The sequence below is a fragment of the Orbicella franksi genome, chromosome 7 (assembly GCF_964199315.1).
Source record: "Orbicella franksi chromosome 7, jaOrbFran1.1, whole genome shotgun sequence".
Lineage (NCBI taxonomy): Eukaryota > Metazoa > Cnidaria > Anthozoa > Scleractinia > Merulinidae > Orbicella > Orbicella franksi.
This window is the reverse complement of record NC_138151.1, coordinates 11,591,715-11,611,285: the sequence shown is the minus strand read 5'-3', so window position 1 is coordinate 11,611,285 and position 19,571 is coordinate 11,591,715. Positions and strand designations below refer to the sequence as shown.

At 39.6% G+C, this 19,571-nt stretch overlaps 1 protein-coding gene and 1 pseudogene across 2 annotated transcripts in view; both read left to right on the top strand.

The window, feature by feature from the left end:
• The window catches only part of LOC145493855 (uncharacterized), a 79,314-nt gene that overhangs the window by 1,312 nt on the left and 58,431 nt on the right, over positions 1–19,571 (top strand). The window lies entirely within an intron of this gene.
• LOC145493833 (uncharacterized) lies at positions 979–13,733 on the top strand (annotated as a pseudogene). The gene is made up of 10 exons (XR_014050182.1): positions 979–1,205; positions 1,312–1,363; positions 3,813–4,796; positions 5,152–5,219; positions 5,488–7,540; positions 8,209–8,334; positions 8,722–8,835; positions 9,353–9,454; positions 9,731–9,832; positions 10,464–13,733. The product of XR_014050182.1 is annotated as an uncharacterized LOC145493833 (transcript).

The window sequence follows — 19,571 nt, the reverse complement described above, 5'->3', positions numbered from 1 at the left end:
GAGGAAAATGGCAGTGACAGTGATAATCTGGGTGGTGATTGTATCAGCTATTGGTTACAAGTGGTGTAGGTGGTGGTGGGTGCTTCTGCTGCTGGTGTTAGTGCTTAGGATGTGATAGTGGTGGAGCAAGTTCTTGTCCCAGCTGCTTAGCTTTAAGATGGTATTGGTAGTGCAGGTGGTGGTGGTGTAATATTGCAGTTTAAGTGTCAGTGCCGGTAAGGTGTTACTGCTGCTGGCCATAGTTACTGGCTTCTGCTGCTAACATTGTTATTGGTAATGTAGGATTTGGTGCAGGTGGGAAGTATACTTGGTAGTCTTGTGGTGTATGTAGAGCTAGTGGTAGTGATGGTGCACATATTGGTAGTATATATGCTTATGGTGGTACCATTGGTAGTGGTGCTGCAAGTACAGCTAGAGGTAGTGGTGGTGCATGTACTGTTAATATTTTTTGTGCCAATGATAGTCATTTTGCAGATGGTAGTACTATTGGTGGTGGTGCTGCATATGGTAGAGGTATTGCTAGTTAATGGCAGAAGTAGTAGTGGTGCTCATTGCAGTGGTCATGTAGGTCGTCAGGTGTGGTTGCTTGTGATAGTGCAGGTGATGGTCAGGATGGTGATTGAGGTGTAATCATGGTCTGAAGATGCTTCAGCCTAGCTCCTGGCGATGATTATGGTCATTAAAGTGTTGCTGTCGCCAACACATCTGGAAGTGCTGGTGCTGATGCTGTTTGTTTAGTTGGTAGGAGTGCTCAAGCACTTTGTGACACTAATGTTAATGGTTGTTTAGATGGTGAAGGAACACCCTGGTGTTGGTGTTGTTGATCTCAGTGGTTGTATAGATGGCTGGTGTTGTTGTGGTGAGGTTAGACTGGCTTTAAAGATGGTGTAGGTACACTTTGGTATTGGTGTGGCTGATGACAGTGCTTGTGTAGATGGTGTAGGTGTACCCTTGTGTTGGTGTGGCTGATGTCTGTAGTTGTATAGGTGGTTGTAGGTACACCCTTGTGTTGGTGTGGCTAAGGTTAGCGGTTTTATAGATGGGTAATGTATACCCTGGTGTTGGTGTGGCTGATCTCAGTAGTTGTATAGATGGTTGTAGATACACCCTTGTCCTGGTGTGGCTGATGTCAGTGTTTATTTAGATGGTTGTAGGTACACCCTGGTGTTGGTGTGGCTAATTTCAGTGGTTGATAGATGCTATAGGTACACTCTAGTGTTGGTGTCACTCATGTTATTGGTTGTATAGATGGTTGTAGGTACACCCTGGTGTTGTTGCAGCTGATCTCAGTGGTTGTATAGTTGGTTGTAGGTACATCCTGGTGTTGGTGTCGCAGATGTCAGTGATTGTATAGATGGTGTAGGTATGCTCTGGTGGGCTGATGTTAGTGGTGGTAAAGATTGTGTAAATACACCCTGGTGTATCTGTCGCTAATGTCAGTGGCTGTAAAAAAGGTGCAGGTATATTTGGTGTTCTTGATGCTCATTCTAAATGAGGTATAGATGGTTAAGGAATACCCAGGTGTTGGTGATGCTGATGTCAGTGGTACTTTAGATGGTGAAGGTACAACCTGGTGTTGGTGTTGGTGCGCTAATGTCGGTGATTGTAAAGATATGAAAGGTACACTCTGGTGTTGGTGATCCTGATGTTAGTTGTGGTATAGATAGTGAAGTTACACTCTGATGTTGGTGTGGCTGATGTTTGTGATTGTATAGATGGTGAAGGTACACCCTAGTCTTGGTGTGGCTAATGTCAGTGGTTGTATAGATGAGATAGGTACACCCTGGTTTTAATGGTGCTGATGTCATTGGTTTTAAAGATTGTAAAGTTACACCCTGGTGTTGGTGATGCTGAGGGTAGTAGTGGTTTAGATGGTGAAGGTACATTGTGATGTTGGTATCGCTGGTGTCAGTGGTTTTATAGATTTTGAAGGTACACCCTGGTGTGGTTGTTGCTGATATTAGTGATTTTATAGATTGTGTAACTACACCTTGGTGCTGGTGTCGCTTATGTCACTGGTTGTATAAATTGTCAAGGTACACCTTAGTGTTGGTTTCGCTGACTTCAGTAGTTGTTTAAATGGGTAAGGTACACCCCGGTGTTGATGTGGCTGATGTTACTGATTGTACAGATTTTCAAAGTTCATGCTGGTTTTAGTGTCGCTGATGTCAGTGGTTGTATAGATGCTGTAGGTACACCCTGGTGTTTGTGTGGCGGATGTTACTGGTTGTATAGATGGTGTAAGTACATCCTGGTATATTGGTATTCTTGATGTCATTGGTTGTATAGATGGTAAATGTACACCCTGGTGTTGGTGTCACTGACGTCAATGGTTGTAGAGAATGTGTAGGTTCGTCCTAGTGTTGGTGTAATGTTGTATACACCATGTAGGTATGCCCTAGTGTTGTTAATGTAGTAGGTACACCCTAGTGTTGTTAATGTAGGTGCACCCTAGTGTTGTTAATGTAGGTGCACGCTAGTGTTGTTAATGTAGGTGCACGCTAGTGTTGTTAATGTAGGTACACCCTAGTGTTGTTAATGTAGGTACACCCTAGTGCTGTTAATGTGGGTACACCCTAGCATTGTTAATGTAGGTACACCCTAGTGTTGTTAATGTAGGTACACCCTAGTGCTGTTAATGTAGGTACACCCTAGTGCTGTTAATGTAGGTACACCCTAGCTGTTGTTTATGAATATTTAGCCTTACATGTATGTCACACTTAAATCATTTGTTGTTTATTTCAGGAATCATTGTCAACCATTCCTTTATTTCACTGATGAAAACAACTTTGAGGGCAGAATTTGCCTAATTGATAAGGTAAGCATTGTTTGAAAATCAAACGAAATCTCTCCTTATATATTTCCATTTGCTCATCTCTTTGTGGTGGAAGATGGCAGTGGTGGCGATAGTCTTCATGGTGATTGTGTTAACTGATGGTTACTCATGGTGCCTGGTGCTACTGCTGCTGTTATTAGTGGCTAATGATGTGATAGTGGTGGAGCAAGTTCTTTTGCTGTAGCAGTTGCTTATGATGGTATTGGTAGTGCAGGTTGCGGTGTTGTAACAATGGGTTTCAGTGGCAGTGCTTTTGGTGTTGTTATATCTAGTCATGTTGCTTAATGTGCTGCTGGTGTTCTCTTTGGTGTTGCTGTTGGTGGTGATGGTTATAATGCAGGTGGGAAGCATAAGGTAATGTTGCGGCAGGTTGAGCTTGTGATAGTGGTGGTGCATGTACTGGTAGTATTTTTGGTGCATATCCTGGTGATTGTACAGATGCTAATACTATTGGTAGTGGTCTTTTATATGGTAGAGGTATTCTAGTTGCTGTTGGAAGTAGAAGTGGTGCTGATGGAAGTAGTCATGTAGGTGGTGAGTTGTAGTCATTTGGGATGGTGCAGGTGATGGTGCAGGTGATGGTCAGGATGGTGGTTGAGGTGTAATCATGGTCTGAAGATGCTTCAGGCTAGCTCCTGGTGATGAACATGATCATTATAGTATTGCTGTGGGCAGCAGGTCTGGAAGTGCTTTCGCTGGTGCTGTTTGTTTTGTTGTATGTAGTATTCATGCATGTGGTGATCCTGATGTTAGTGGTTATATAGATGGTGAACGTAAACCCTGGTGTTGATGTGGCTGATGTCAGTGGTTATATAGATGTTGTAGGTACACCCTGGTGTTGGTGATGCTGATGTTAGTTGTGGTAGAGATGGTGAAGATACATTCTGGTGTTAGTGTTGCTTACTTTAGTTGTGGTATGGAAGGTGTAGGTACATGCTGGTATTTGCTGATGTCAGTGGTTTTATAGATGGTGTAGGTATACCCTGGTGTTGGTGTGTCTGATTTTAGTTGATGTGTTATGGTACATCTTGGTCTTTGTGGTGCTGATGGTAATTGTTTATCATGAGGTGCTGGAAGAAAGCACTTGGTTATGGGGCATTGTCTAACCAGATTTGAGAAAACATACTGTCCTACTTATTTTACATTATTATTTATGATTGGACGTTGTGACTGAGCACCAAAATGAGTTAAATTTTTTTCACTAAGATCGTGTATCAAGACCATGTTTCCTGTGACATAGTTAAGAAATCGTACATTATGTGGGTCTGTGTTTTATTTTGCTTTATTAGCTTCGATGTCCAGGCTTGCAGAAAAGTTTACATCACAATTTGCTGTGGAAATTTCCCCATAAATTGTGCTGTTAAACACATTTATTAATCCAGGCATGTGTATGGATAGAGTTATCAGATTATCTGTATCTGTTTACAATCTGTTCAACCTAAATAAAGAATTAAAGTTGTATGTTCAGGCGGTGCAGTTAAAATTATTTGAAGCCAGCTTGGTGGTAGAGATAGTGAAGTTATACCCTGTTTTAGTGAGTTGATGTTGTTTATAATCGTGATTCAGGTAGTTCTGGTGGTGTAGATGATAGTTGTGGTAGAGTTATACTTCTGCTTGTTTTAGTGAAGGTGAAAGTAGGGTGCAGTAAGGCATTGCTAATGCAAATGGTACTGGTGGTGGTGTTTGGTTCCTGTCTTTCACTTTACACTTTGGTTGTTTATTATATTATTTTCAGCTTTATTGTTGTTGGATGGGTGGCAACTTTTAAGGTATATTGCCCAGGAGTTCAGCTCAAAACAAGAGACTCTGTCTCCCTAATAGGCTGTTTCTTTATGCACATGTAACTAAATATGTCTTATACTTAATGAGTGTTATTCTTTTCAGAAATAAGTGATCACTGTACATGTACTCCTGGAACACGTATATTTCTTTATGATTGTTCAAGGGAACATCAGCTGAGGTAATTAGTATGTCATAACATACATGTATATAACCCTCACATACCTACTTAAGAACACTGTAACTGCTGCAACTGACCCATTAGTATGAATATAGAATCTGCAGAAAAGCAGAAAGCCTTCTTGTCTTTTAGTGCTTAATAAATTAAATGATACAGCCATGAGGTGCGTTTGCTCGAAATAATTTAATTAAAGGCCCCTTTTAATACCTAAAAGACAGATTTCCCCACCCTTTCATATACTTCAACTTTTGAAATCCCTATCTTTTTATTTACCTGCAGTCTGAAAAAGGCACCGTTTTGTTTGGAGCCTCCTTGTATAGGCCATTATGTAACTTTCAGTCATTCTTCTTTTTAGGAATATCAAAAGTCACCTCCCCTTTATAGAGACAGTCCTAACTAGTGGTAACAGAAATTCCACAATAGGTGTGTAATATGTTATATCCTCTACTCCATGAACAATTTTTTATAGGTTGAAACAGAATACTTTGTCTATGTCATGCATATTCTATTTAACTTAACTGATTGGACATTAGTAGTCGTTCTTTCTAATCTGTTGTGTGGTTGATGTTTATTGCTCATTTTTCTTTACTGAATATGCATTACTCCTGGTGTAATATGTGATATGTTTCTTTTAGTTGTTTCAGTTCCTATATTGTGCTGTGATCTGACACTTGGTATTTCCTAATTTCAGGACAAATCGCCACTCGATCTGAGACGGTTTTATTTCTTGACAATTGAAAACTTCTAAGAAAACATTTCACGGACGGTAAGACATATCTGTCTCAAAGGAAATTATGGGTGTTTATTTATATACAATGACAATTTCAGGTGCTTCAGTACTCATAAGGATAAAATCTCATTAATCTTATTCTGGTATGCTGTAAGTAAAATCTATTGAAGAAGGTCCCAACACTGGCCTATCAGAACCCTTGTGTATTAAGCGCTCCTAATTGAGCAAACCACCTTTATTAGCGGATACTCAGTCCATTTTCATTAGAAGGGTCTTATATTGTTGTACACAGTGATATAATGGACAGTGGATGTCGCCTTTGAAAGTGTGGATTGAAAAGTTCATAGTGTTGAGAGTACAGATTACAAAGAATATTAAGGTTTTTCACAAACTTGGTTCCAGGATAGATTGGTTAGCAATTTGTAGATTTATCATACAGAAACGCAAACTCAACAAACTTTCATTACGCAGACACCCTCTGGGACACTAGGGTAGATCTCGAGAACACATTTCACTGTTCAGTACTTTATGTTCCTGTCTGTTCTGCAGAAAGAGGCCTTTACCTTTTTTACCTTATTTTCATTATAGTTTCTTGTGCAGGACCCCTTTGATAACAGTGTTTGATACACTGATGGGTCATCCTGTTAAAATATTTGTTATTATTGTTATTATTATTGTTATTTTCGTTATCGTTATCACTACCAATACTATAACCATTATCGTTATCGTTATCGTTATCGTTAGCATTATCACCATCCCCATCCCCATTACCATCACCATCCCTATCACCGTCATCATTGGTCCAATAAAACCAACAGGCAATCCAACTAGGTTACGCAAATCGTATAATTTATTCCAATATATTATTATTCGATCTAAAGAAAAGAACGAAATACATTTGAGAAACTGAACAGAATCCATCGGTACATAAACACACGAGTAAAACTATTAGCTAGAATTACAGCACTGAGAACTTACTTCTTTGACGATGTCTAGAAGGATTGTTTCGCGGTGTACAGGTCAGCAACAGATAAAACAGGTCGGGGTATAACAGAAGACGGGTCAGCGAGACAGGTCAGCAAAACATGCACATATCTTCGAATCTGTAATATCTGAACTGAAAGCTGGCTTATTCACGTGTCTTAATTACATAATTTAGCGTCAATCAAAATCAATCAGGAAATCAAGTTAATAATTCATTGTATTTACGAAACAATCATCATCATCATCATTATCATTATCATAAATATTATTATTATTATTTGACCTAATTAAATGTATGCCATAGAGTTGTTTAGTTTACTTGTATAAGCAATTTAATTTAAGAGCTGAAAATAATGCCTTTGTAGGGTTATTGGGCGCCCATCCATGGCGGCTGCTCCATCACCATTCGCGTCCTCCAAAGAGACGACTAATTATGCCAGGCTGTGTCGTCTGTTGGTGGACTTAGGATCCAAGGCGCTGAGAGACACATTTGATAAAGTACATCCTCCATCGACTCTCCATGGAGTGTTATTAAGACATAAACCTACACTGCATGCACTTTATACTGGTTCTGTTGGAAAGAAGAAAGTGAAGAAAGTGCTTAATCCTACACAATGGGGAAAGCTGTATCCTGTTCATTCACCTGTGACATCAGCAACCTTTGATATCACACTTCTAACGGTGCTGCTTAGAAATATTTGTGGTTTCAGTCCTCCTACCAAAGGTTGGGATAACCTTCCCCCATCAACAGACACAAGTACCGCAGATGACATCGCCCGAGTGAAGTATTACAGGAACACTGTGTACGGCCATGCCAATCAAGCCTCTGTTGACGATGCAAGTCTCAATGCTTACTGGCAGGAAATCCGTGAAGCCCTGGTAAGATTGGGAGGAACAAGCTTTAGAGGATACATCGACAATCTTGAGCATGATAACATGGATCCTGATATGGAGAAACATTTTCGTGAACTCATGAAACAATGGAAAAAAGATGATGACAGCATCAAGGAGAAACTTGAAGAGATGGAAGGTAATATGAACTTTAGTTTGATACTTTTAGAGAGGTACTAAGAATTCTATTCTACGGCTTAGGGGTAATTGAATCTGAATGACGAAAGTTCCTTTGTGGGTAAGACCAGAGGTGTACAAACCTAGAAGTCCACATCCCTTATGATGATGTGCGAGATCACCTTCAACAGTATGCTATTTCCAGATGTGTAAACTTCGTGGGCCAATAAGATTTTTGGAAGGATATTGCGTGGACTGCGCCAATTCAAAGAAAGATGAAACAAAAGTTATCAACAACGAAATACAAATAAGCTGTGACGCTTTTTGGACTTTCCTCTTCCTCTTTATTTTCATAATTCACTAATTACTTACGGCAACGAATACGATTTGGGTTTCACGTTCGTCACTGTCAATGGTTAAGTTGAAACAAAACAGCTACTGCGCTATCCTAAGACAGTAAGACGTTCTGTTCTTAGTTTCTGTTATCTATTGTAGTCCACTCGAGGCTCGTCGAAAGAAGCATAGATTTCGCGGTCTATATTGTTAAATAAAAGCCCTCATTTTCAGCGATAGTTGCTGCTTTCTAAAGTTTATTGCTAAAAGATTCATTTCGGCTCAATGCATCTATTTGTCATTATTTGCGTAGATAAGGTCTAAAGCACGTAAACAAAAATAAATTTTACTCTTCAGAAAGCATCAGGGAAAAATTAGAGGAGATGAAAAGTGAAATGGAAAGCAATATCAGAGGTGTAATGAAAGAAATGAAGGAAGGACTGGACACCTTGACGGCCTCGTTGGAAGAGAACAAAGATGAAGGTCAGTTGTAGGAGAGACTTAAATTAAATTATTGCTGCCAATAATTACGCAACGACCCTTGCGTCTTTCTCGTTGAAAGTATAATGGGCCATTTCCGAGTTGCCTCTTGCCTCTGTGTCAAAAGGAGTCTTTTTGCGAACTTATTCGTATGAAATGCTTTTCGACTACAGGTTCATTTTTATGCAAATAAAACTCTTTTCATATGAAAGGTTTTGCATGAATACTCGTTTTGAAACAGAGGCAAAAGGCTACTCGGGAATGGCCTATTTAATTGTGGAAAGGAAATCGGTCAGAGTTTTGTTGCACTCTTTAGTAAGGAGAGACTCTTCATGTTGTGTTGCAAATCCGTTAGTCTGATTGGTTTGTTCGCTTGTAACCCTAACTCAGAAAAACTCAAAGACAAGGTTGAGCAGATGAAAGATGAAATGGTAAACCTTGGGGAAAGGCTGGAGCACTCCCTGGAAAACTTGAGACTTCAAAGCGGAGAAAGCGACGAAAGAGGTTAGCTGTACAACGTTTCAAGTAATATATTAGACACGAAAGACCGTGTTTGACCACAAACACCGAGAAGAGAGTTGAAAATACGACGCGTAGCGGAGTATTTTTGACGAACTTCAAGGTGTTTGGAAATGTGGTCAAACACTGTCTTGAGTGTGTGATCATATCTTGATTTGTAACTTTTGAATTTCTCTTTGTCAATCAACAAATTGGTTTGTTAGTCGTGTTTGTTGCCTGCAATTGTTAGGGTCAAAACACCAATCTACACTCAAGTTCACTACTCAGGATCACTGACCTAGGTACTCCTAGTGAATACCATTACATGTTAAACATTCAAGATGAAAGGGGTGATGTGAACTCAAAGGCAGGAAAGTAAAGCAGGGAACCCAGCCAATGCAATAATTGGGCATAGTTGAGGATCGATATAGAGAACGGAAATTCTAATAGAAGCCAAAATCTCTACTTTCTTTGACAAAACACCTTGAATTAAAGAATTAAAAAAAACTCTTTTAACCGTCAGAACGATACAGGGATGACCTCAACAAGATGAGAAGTGAAATGAACAATATCAGTGACAAGCTGGACGCTTTGACAGTATCAAGACAAGAAACAAAGGATGAAGGTAAGTTCCCAAAACTGATTAACAAAGCTCAGCCGAAAACTCAGTAATAGGTATTTCTTTGAAGGTGTAGCCTAGGAAGACTGGCAGCGTTTTATTGTGTTCTTTATTTTTTTTCGTTTGAAAATAATTGAGGATGTAACTTCAAAGAAACGGGGTAGCTGGCATGTTTTGAAAGCGGAACAGCCAATTCAGTTGATGACCAGTACCAGTGCTAATATTGTAGTTAAGGTTCCAACGCAGAATCTTTATTAAAGTGGAGTAAATGTTGATCCACAGGAAACCTCAACGACAAGTTTGAGCAGATAAAAGATGAAATGCAAATGCAATTGCAATTCTTGGAGAACTTGAGGACGCAAAGCGGAGAAAGCGACGACAAAGGTCAGTTTACAAAGTTCTAATAATAGATAAAACTGCGCATTACCACACTGCGATGACCGACGAAGATGGTTTGACGGAAAAATGAACGTCCGGTAATAGATAAGCCGACAATCTGTACTGGGCCTTTTAGCTTGTAGCCTCTTACGCAGACGTTCTTAAAGCACTAATTTGTTACGAAGAATGTGTACCACTTTTCATGACAAAAAATAGCATAATAATGTGACTGACTGAGCAGTGACTGAGCAGTATTTCATAGCAATAAAAAATAACGATTGCGCGATAAACCAAACAGAAGTCTGAACAGCACGACAACACCAAGAGCAGCCACTCAAACAGCTCTGCAAAATCGATGGTGACCCGGTTTTCTTTCGGTTTTTCTGCAAGATACATGTAACGAGTAATCTCTCTCTCATTTGGTAAAAAGAAGCTCGGATTTTCCCAGGGGACGAGTGAAAATATAATCCGGTCTATCTAATTTTAAACCACATAGATGTTTATTGCTCTTGTTTAATCTTATTAGCCAATGAGGTACGAAATACTGAAACCTAATCCAAAGACCCCGTTGAATAGAATCCTGATTTTACTTCGCCACTGTTTACTAACAACCTCTTTCATGTTATTTTACTTGTAGATCTTTTTGATCCATCTGAGCTTAATGACGGAATTCGCCAACTTTACAAAACACGCGAGGGATGGCTGTCACCGTTTCCTTGGTGTGAGGAGTTTCACTTTCAGCTTGATGATATTTATACGAGGCTGAAAGTGATAAGCAGGAAGAAAACAAGAGGAACAGCGACTGACGCAATGGTCAATATGTCGGCTATCTTCAAACCACATGAAGAATGTCCACAGCCAAGAACAGTATTGATTGAGGGGGAGCCTGGTATGGGAAAGACAACATACTGCAAAAAGCTTGTTTACGACTGGGCTACAGGAAAGCCAGTGGCAGACGACTGTTTTCCAAAATTCGAAACCGTCCTGTTGCTGAAATGTCGAGATATCGAGTCTGACATTTGGGAGGCCATTGATGATCAGTTATTGCCCCGAGATATACAAGAAGACATCAGAGAAAAATTCTTCACGTTTATTCGTCACAATCAGTCACGCGTTTTGCTAGTACTAGATGGGCTGGATGAGTTATCTGCCAGTAAACTGCCAGAGTTTTCAGAAATAATTCAGGGAAGAGTACTGCCAAAATGTCACTTAGTTGTAACATCGCGCCACGAGGTTGGAATGAAGGTAAGAAGATACTGTGACGCCATATTAGAGATCCAGGGATTTACCGTAGAGGATGCAGGAAAGTTCATCTACAAGTACTTCAAGAACATGGAGCATCTCGCTCAAAAGTTGCTGCTCAAGCTGAGGAAAGATGAAAGCCTAAAGGACTTGATGGCGAATCCTTTAAACACTGCACTTCTTTGTCTTTTGTGTGAAGAATGTCAGGGCATTTTCCCGGAAAGTAGCACTCAACTGTACCTAGATATAATAGAGTGTGTTCTGAGAAGGTTCAGGAGAAAGAAAGGATTACCAGAAACCAGTGAGAAACTGACCGAAGTATACAAAACGGAACTGAAATTGCTTGACTGGATAGCTTTGAATGGTTTGCGCGAAGGCAACTTGGACTTTGACGAACGTAAACTTAGGAATCACAATGGTGAATTATCTGGATTTGGATTCCTGTCAGTGCAGCCCGGAGGCAGCAAAATGAGACCATGTCGTCATTACGCTTTCCTACACAAAAGTTTCCAAGAGATTTTCGCCGCCTATTACCTTTGTTGTGAGCTTCTCAAGCACGAAAATACTCCCGAAAGCTTGGTTTCTGACGCGATCTATTTCAGTGAGCTGAAACAGGTGCTTTTGTTTTCATGTGGCATTCTAGCAGTCCAGTGCGAAGAAACAGCTGTGGATCTTATAGCAAACATAACAACACAAGTCAACAAATTTGGCCCCAAAACTGTGCCTATTGCATTAGAGTGCATTGCCGAATGTAAAAGAGAACAAAGGAATGTTCATCTAAGGCTGGCTCGAGCATTTCATCTAAGGCTGGCTCGAGCATTTGGGTCAGTTCTTGAATTTCAAAATGCTAAGGTCGAGTACGTAACATTAAAGGAAATTCATATTGCTTCCCTTGCTGAGGCAATGAAAGTCAACACAACACTGACAGAGCTGCATCTGTCGTCTAATACCATTGGTGATGCTGGCGCTGCTTCCCTTGCTGAGGCAATGAAAGTCAACACAACACTGACACAGCTGCATCTGTGGTCTAATAACATTGGTGATGCTGGCGCTGCTTCCCTTGCTGAGGCAATGAAAGTCAACACAACACTGACACAGCTGCATCTGTGGTCTAATAACATTGGTGCTGCTGGCGCTGCTTCCCTTGCTGAGGCAATGAAAGTCAACACAACACTGACACAGCTGCATCTGTGGTCTAATAACATTGATGATGCTGGCGCTGCTTCCCTTGCTGAGGCAACAACACTGAAACTGCTGACTGTGAGAAATAGTAACATTGGTGCTGCTGGCGCTGCTTTCCTTGCTGAGGCAATGAAAGTCAACACAACACTGACACAGCTGGATCTGGGGAATAATAACCTTCGTGATGCTGGCGCTGTTTCCCTTGCTGAGGCAATGAAAGTCAACACAACACTGACACAGCTGCATCTGTCGTCTAATAACATTGGTGCTGCTGGCGCTGCTTCCCTTGCTGAGGCAATGAAAGTCAACACAACACTGACACAGCTGCATCTGTGGTGTAATAACATTGGTGATGCTGGCGCTGCTTCCCTTGCTGAGGCAATGAAAGTCAACACAACACTGACACAGCTGGATCTGGAGAATAGTAACCTTCGTGATGCTGGCGCTGTTTCCCTTGCTGAGGCAATGAAAGTCAACACAACACTGACACAGCTGCATCTGTCGTCTAATAACATTGGTGCTGCTGGCGCTGCTTCCCTCGCTGAGGCAATGAAAGTCAACACAACACTGACACAGCTGGATCTGTGGTGTAATAACATTGGTGATGCTGGCGCTGCTTCCCTTGCTGAGGCAATGAAAGTCAACACAACACTGACACAGCTGCATCTGCGGCTTACTAAGATTGGTGCTGCTGGCGCTGCTTCCCTTGCTGAGGGAATGAAAGTCAACACAACACTGACACAGCTGCATCTGTGGTCTAATAACATTGATGATGATGGCGCTGCTTCCCTTGCTGAGGCAATGAAAGTCAACACAACACTGACACAGCTGCATCTGTGGAATAATAACATTGGTGATGCTGGCGCTGCTTCCCTTGCTGAGGCAATGAAAGTCAATACAACACTGACACAGTTGAATCTGCATTATAATAGCATTGGTGCTGCTGGCGCTGCCTCCCTTGCTGAGGCAATGAAAGTCAACACAACAATGACACAGCTGGATCTGCAGTCTAATAACATTTGTGATGCTAGCGATGCTCCCTTGCTGAGGCAAAGAAAGTCAATACGACTGTGACACAGCTGGCTCTGTTGAATAATAATATTGGTGATGCTTTTGCTACTTCCCTTGCTGAGGCAATGAAAGTCAAAACAACAGTGACAATACGCTATTGGTGAATCTTCCTTGAATCTCATATTACCGCCAAATAGGGAGAGCTCGTTTAGAACTTTTTAATACAAGGACTTTTTTGAACTGATCCGAAACTGAAAAGGACGTTGCTCTTTTTTGATACGTTTTTCGGAGACAATTTTTCAGTTGGTCGGTGTTTTTAATGGTACAATTCATTCTAGCTATTTCTCTGCAAGGCGTGCAAGAGTTATTTTTTTGTGAATTAAAAACCCTGGAGGTAACAGCACTCACTGTACTTCTAACAGTTATGATAATGTTGATCCAACAAGTTTGTTTGGTTACGATATACTTCGCATATAGATAGATAGACAGACAGACAGACAGACAGATAGACAGATAACTGCAGACAGTACTGTTTCGGCCTTCTGGGTCTCATCAGTGCAGTGCTGAAAACTAGGATGGAGGCTAAGCTTAAAAAGCCGCCCCAAATACTACACACGTGGTAGTATCTAAGCCATTACCAGAGTGCTCAAACTAGCGAGCTAGTGTGCATGCGCAATTGCAACGGTAACGACTCATCCCAGTAGAGTGCTCAAACTGGACATGAAAGCAGAGCTTTGTATGCCAGCGAGCTATATCTAACTGCATATATATCTATCTATCTATCTATCTATCTATCTATCTATCTATCTATCTATCTATCTATCTATCTATCTATCTATCTATCTATCTATCTATCTATCTATCTATCTATCTATCTATCTATCTATCTATCTATCTATCTATCTATCTATCTATCTATCTATCTATCTATCTATCTATCTATCTATCTATCTATCTATCTATCTATCTATCTATCTATCTATCTATCTATCTATCTATCTATCTATCTATCTATCTATCTATCTATCTATCTATCTATCTATCTATCTATCTATCTATCTATCTATCTATCTATCTATCTATCTATCTATCTATCTATCTATCTATCTATCTATCTATCTATCTATCTATCTATCTATCTATCTATCTATCTATCTATCTATCTATCTATCTATCTATCTATCTATCTATCTATCTATCTATCTATCTATCTATCTATCTATCTATCTATCTATCTATCTATCTATCTATCTATCTATCTATCTATCTATCTATCTATCTATCTATCTATCTATCTATCTATCTATCTATCTATCTATCTATCTATCTATCTATCTATCTATATATATATAGATAGATATATATATATGTCTGGATTTATGAAAACGGTGTTAAAGACTGAATCAGGTGTTTTTTGATTTTTTTTTTTTTTTTTCATTTCTTTGTTTTTGTTTTCTGCTTTCGCTATGACAGCAGCTTGTAAATCTTACCTAGCATGAAATGTAGGAACTCCTTGCCGCATGTTTCATTTATTTAGGTATTTTTTTCATTATTCATCGACCCTCCCCCCCCCCCTTTTTCAATTTGCGTTAAGTTTAGTATGGCAAGCTGTTTGTAGCAAAATTTAATCCTTGCGATATATGTTTAATCCTTTAAATAACGGTTTTATTTAAAGATAGAAAAAGGCATTCAATCCAATGGTAAATAAAATTTTTGGTTCAATTCAATCTTTTAATTTTCACGATTCAATCCAATACCTGGAATATTGATTCAATGTAATACCTAAAATATTGATTCAATCCAATACCTAAAATATTGATTCAATCCAATACCTGGAATATTGATTCAATCCAATACCTAAAATATTGATTCAATCCAATACCTGGAATATTGATTCAATCCAATACCTCGAATATTGGTGCAATCCAATACCTCAAATATTGATTCAATCCAGTACCTCAAATATTGATTCAATCCAATACCACAAATATTGATGCAATCTTCCTGGGCCGAGCGCGGCCAACAGGAACGAGGGTAACTGAACACTAGAGAGCACTGTAAAACATGGCGGTCGAAGGAGAACTAAATTTAGAAGTTGAGTTTCCTAAGTTTCTTGCAGACATCTTGGATAAAACGGAAATAATTTTTGAGAACTTTGACTCAGAAGTTGGAATCATGGAAGACCATTTCTTAAAATTCCTGTTGAGGTGCTCGAGGAACTTTGAGGACTAGGATTCATCTGGACAACGATAACAAAGATGATTGGAGTTTGGAGATGGACAATTCACAGAAGATTGACAGAGTATGGCTGAGAAGATATGAGGGGTTTCAACAACTTACCTGATAAGGAACCGAAATCATTCAAGAGTATGGATATAATTTCATTGCAGGTTTCTTTAAGTCCATTGGGTTATGGGTTCAACGGAGAAGAATAAGAGAAAGGTTAGCAAAATTAGATCCCCAAAATACTGTCTAGAGATGGGGTGCGTAAATTCGCTTTGGCATCTGGATGGACATCACTCTCTGATCCGATGGAAAATACTAATTCGGCTGTATAGACGGATTTTCTCGGAGAATAATGTTTTTGAAATGTAGTGCCAACAATAAAGCAGAAACAGTTCTTGAATTGTTTCTGGATGCCGTTAAGAGAGACGGAGAATTTTGGCCTTCGAGAGTACGAGTAGATCATGGTGTTGAAAACGTTGGTGTGTGCGATACAATGGAGCAGGTTAGAAGAGAGGAGAGGGGCAGCTTCACTGCAGGGCCATCAACACAACCAACGAATTGAAAGGTTGTGGAGGGATGTTTCCGTTGTGCTTCCCACTTGTACTTTTACACTTTTCAGTTGTAGTATGGAATTGTCAGGCATCCTGGACATTGATGATTCAGTGCATCTTTCCACCTTACACTTAGTTTTTCAACCAAGGATAAACCTTGCTCTTTGCCAGTTCACTGAAGCTTTCAACCACCAAAATGTAAGAACAGAAAAAAAACTGGTTGCCATACCAAATGTGGCTTAATCATATGATGCAGCCTGAAAACCCCCTTTCAAATGGAAAGTCATTTGATTTTGAATACTATGGTGATGATCCTGATGGTCCAACTCCATTGGACAGTGATAAAAATGTTGTAGTTGAAGAAATTGACCTGGGACAACATGATCCAGTGCAGTCATTTGTATTGGAAAGGCTAGATCCCTTAAGATAATCAAGTCAAATGGGAGTAGACATCTTCCAAGAGGCTCTAGAACTAGTGACAGTTAAACTTGGGCAACTGACAATTGCATAATACTACATGTGTGTGGGCTGGGTAAAGGAGATTATGGCCCTTAAAGTATTTTTGCAACTCAATTCACAACAGAAAACGTCACCCTGTATCAAGTAAATTATTTTCTCATCTTCCTTTTCATTGATATACAAAACTGATGTACAGAATGCCTAACTTCTAGCAACACAACTAAACTGAAGAGAAGTCAGGGCATTTGATAACTGCCATGTGCACTACTCTGCCTTGTAGATTTTTCAGGTGCTTATCAAAACAGATGTTAAAATATTGCAAGGTTAATTTGTTATCTTATTTTCAAAAGTACCCAGGAGACAAGACTAACCTCTCGGTGCACTGGCGTAATGGCTACTAACAGGACTCATGTCACAAGCCAAAACTAACTTTGCACCAGCCAGCCTTTCTCATACACAGCTTCACTGACTTTTTTATAAGAATGGTTAATCTTGGACATTTCTTGTTGCATCTAAAATGTTAATAATAATCACTAAGAAAATTTCACTCCCACAAACACGAATCCTGCTTTTCTTGAATATGCTTATGTTCAATCTCTGATGTACTTTTATCAATGTTGCCATTTTCTTTTATCTCCCTTTAATAGTTAAATATTTATCATATGCTTATTAAGGCAATTATTTCCATGAAATCCACTCATAGTTTCCCTGTTTTCATTAGTTTCTATTCTCTTCAGTTTTACTTTGTCAGGATAATTCTCAATTTTGTTTTCATCCAGTAGACCAGTACTCCATTCCATCATGATTGTCACAATGGCTAGTGAAAGTGAAAAATCTACTATTCAAAACTGAAATGTGTGGCTAGTTGGCAGTAGTGTTAGCCTTGAGCCCTGGGTACCCGATAATATTCACAACAAATTGGTGCCATGTTTGTCATAGAATATCAAGAAAAACATCGTTTTTAGGAAAGAAGTACCACATGTGGGTTAAATAATGCAAAACATGAGACAACAACATTGAAAAACTTAAAACACATCCCAATGTTCAATGATTGTTGTCTTGTAAAATGTAAAGGTTCTTATTTCAAAACTAGCTTAAAGCCAGGTTTACACAAGCAGTTTTTATGAGAAACATGTTTGACTGTGCACACGACACAGCAAAAATTTTGTTTACAGTTCAAAGTTTAGTGTGCCAGTAATGATTAGACAGCAGAAATATGCACAATACCAAAGACCAATGTGGTAGCAAAATTTGCCACAGTTTATGTTATTTGCCACAAAAAGCTAGCACACACAGCTTTTAATAAACAAATATGTTTGTCACATAAAAATTGGTTAACTTACATCTACAAAAGCGGCAGTGATGGAATCTAAATTTTCCGTGTCCCTTGTGTCTCGGTTGTAGCAACGTCTCATTTACCTAAGCAGACTAATGGTTTGATCAAGAACTTCGGCGTGCACTTCTGCAACTTCTGAGTCAAAATTCTCAAAAATTATTTCCGTTTTATCCAAGATGTCTGCAAGAAACTTAGGAAACTAGTTCTCCTTCGCCCGCCATGTTTTCAGTGCTCTCTAGTGCTCAGTTACTCTCGTTCCTGTTGGCCGCGCTCGGCCCAGGAAGATTGCATCAATATTTGAGGTATTGGATTGAATCAATATTTGAGGTACTGGATTGAATCAATATTTGAGGTGTTGGATTGCACCAATATTCGAGGTATTGGATTGAATCAATATTCCAGGTAATGGATTGAATCAATATTTTAGGTATTGGATTGAATCAATATTCCAGATATTGGATTGAATCAATATTTTAGGTATTGGATTGAATCAATATTTTAGGTATTGCATTGAATCAATATTCCAGGTATTGGATTGAATCGTGAAAATGAAAAGATTGAATTGAACCAAAAATTTCATTTACCATTGGATTGAATGCCTTTTTCTATCTTTAAATAAAACCGTTATTTAAAGGATTAAATTTTGCTACAAACGGCTTGCCATAGTTTAGCCCAGGCTACACTCGTCTGAATTCAGTTCGCGCGGTGACTCTGACAAGGAGCGACCGATTAGCGTTCTGTATTTGCTGTCTAAAGGAAGTCTGCCCGAGGACATCATTAAGTCCAATGAAGGCCCAAGTCTAACGATTTGCTAGTAAGCGTCGTCCATTATCGTACCTGAGGCGGGCCTGAGGACATGTGTAAACTGTACGGGTCACATTTAGTCCCGTAACAGAAGGCCGTTTGCCCTGTGGCGATAATGTTGTGCTTGCTTTAGACAGCAAAAATCTTTCGCCACATCAATTTAGGGCTTAGACGTGCAATGGACTGGACATTTCTAGCTGCTGTTGGCGTCATTTGCTTTGAACTTTGATGTAGCTAAAGACTTCGAAAAAAAATCTGTTGAAATCTGGATGTGCCATTCCGCGCTCGACAAAATTGAAGTACATCCGGGACATTGCTATTTGCGAGCAAAACATGGCCACGAGGAGAGAGAAGAACATGAGTTCAAGCGCTGATCGTGAGTAGAATTTCCTTGTTTTATCAATTTTAGGCGTTCTCGGCTTAGCTAAGTATCAGAACTGTCTGTGATTCGCTAGCGCGGAAGAAATTTATTTGCGTGGCTTCCGGGCGATAATTGACGTAACGACAACATGTTGAGTGTTCGCTTACTGCTAACTATGGCCTAGTTTGTCTGAAGTTCAATCGATTCTCGATGTAGGAAGCTCTTGTTCAGTCCATTTAGGACGATGCAGGCCTTTAGAAAGCGATAGATTAGCTCTCCGCCGCGGTTTTGATATCTGTACGTTCGTGTTGATTTAGACTCCAATTTCATGTTAAAAGCACCCTTAATTAAATTGTACAATTCATGATTCAACGAAAAGACGGTGAATTTAGTCTTCCTGGCTTCAAAAGGCATACAGGAGAGTTATTTGCTGTTATTTGAGCTACGATAAGCCTCTTGGAAAGCTAGCTCTAGGACAGAATTGTAGCAAGTTAGATTATCAGTGACAAGTGAAATTCTATGGCTATGTTTTTGCGAATCCGGTCAGATATTGAAATGAAATGTCACGTAACG